This window comes from Dasypus novemcinctus, chromosome 17 (assembly GCF_030445035.2).
Source record: "Dasypus novemcinctus isolate mDasNov1 chromosome 17, mDasNov1.1.hap2, whole genome shotgun sequence".
Lineage (NCBI taxonomy): Eukaryota > Metazoa > Chordata > Mammalia > Cingulata > Dasypodidae > Dasypus > Dasypus novemcinctus.
In genome coordinates, this window is record NC_080689.1 from 63,901,633 (window position 1) to 63,903,113 (window position 1,481).

Here is a 1,481-nt window from a genome sequence, read left to right on the forward strand (position 1 = left end):
TCACATTTTTAACTAATTTGATGGGGCTAATTGCTTCTTGGGTTTGAAATATCATGGCTAGTAAGATTATTTTCACTTGTAAATTGAGGTCTGAGTTTCTCCTTTGGTAGTCTGATAGGACGGGGGCCATTGTTGACTAGGACAATACACACCTCAATTCCCTTCCCACCGGCCCCCAGTCATTGTTTTTTCAGTGTGATCTTTAAGGGACCTGGGGCAGAAATTATTTTCCAAGACTGAGGCGAAGTTGTTGGGAACTTATTGTCCAGTTGAGGTACTGGTCCCTTTACTCGAATGTAAGGAGTCCAGCCTTTTTCTGCCATTAGGCCTGCTGTTTCAGTTGTCAGCAAGACTTGATAAGGTCCTTCCCAGGTCATTTGGAGTTTGGACTCTTTCCACGACTTGATTAGGACCCAGCTGCCAGGTTGGTGTTGGTGGACTGCAAATTCAAGAGGCAGTCTGAGCCAGCAAACCCTGATGTCTGAGGGATGACAAAGTAGAAGTCAAGGACAGTATATCATTTTGAAGAAAGAGATCCTTCAACTCAAAGGAGGGGAGTTCTCCAGGCTTCCCAGGGAAGGGCAGACCAGAAAGCATTTCATAAGGAGAAATTCCCAGTTCCCTCCTAGGGGCAGTTTGGATTCTTAACAGACCTACAGGTAAACATTTACCCCATGGTAATTTGGTTTCTAAGACCAACTTAGAGAGATGTTTTCTTAAGGTTTGGTTCATTCTTTCCACTTTCCCTGAGGATGGTGGGTGCAGGGTGTATGGAAATTCCATGTGACACCTAGACCCTGCATAATATTTTGCAACACTCTGGATGTAAAGTGACTACCATTGTCTGAATCTATGTTTTCTACTAACCCATATCCAGGAATGCTTTCTTCAAGGATAATTTTTGAAGTCCCTGATGCTGAAGCTAAAGCAAGACGGTATGCTTCTACTCACCCTGTCACATAATCCACAATTACCAGAACATACTTTAGTCTACCTACATGGGCCAATTGAGTATAATCAACCTGAATGCTCTGGAATGGTCTGAGGCCAGGCTCTCTACCCCCTGGCACTTGCTTCCTTAAAACTTTCTTATTAACTTTCTGACAGATTCGGCATGGTTCACTTACTTGTGTGGCTATAGTAGAAAGGCCCATACACCCAAAATGCTTGAGGATGTGGTCATACATGCCCTCTACTCCCCAGTGGCTACCTTGGTGTAAAACTGCTAGTAATTCCCTCATTATTTGCTTATTCAACAACTGCTGGTTGTCTGGGAGGAGCACTTCCCTTGGCTATCTAACGATGCCCCAGTTGTTCTAGTTATTTTACTTCCTTTTCAGAGAATACAGTGATTCCAATTTCTTTGGGGATTGTTGGAGATTTGGACCTGAAGTGTATCAGAAATGAAAAAAAGAGAAAAAGGAGAGTGAAAGAAAGAGAAAGAAAGAAAGAAAAAGAAAGAAAGAACAAGAGAGCTGCGA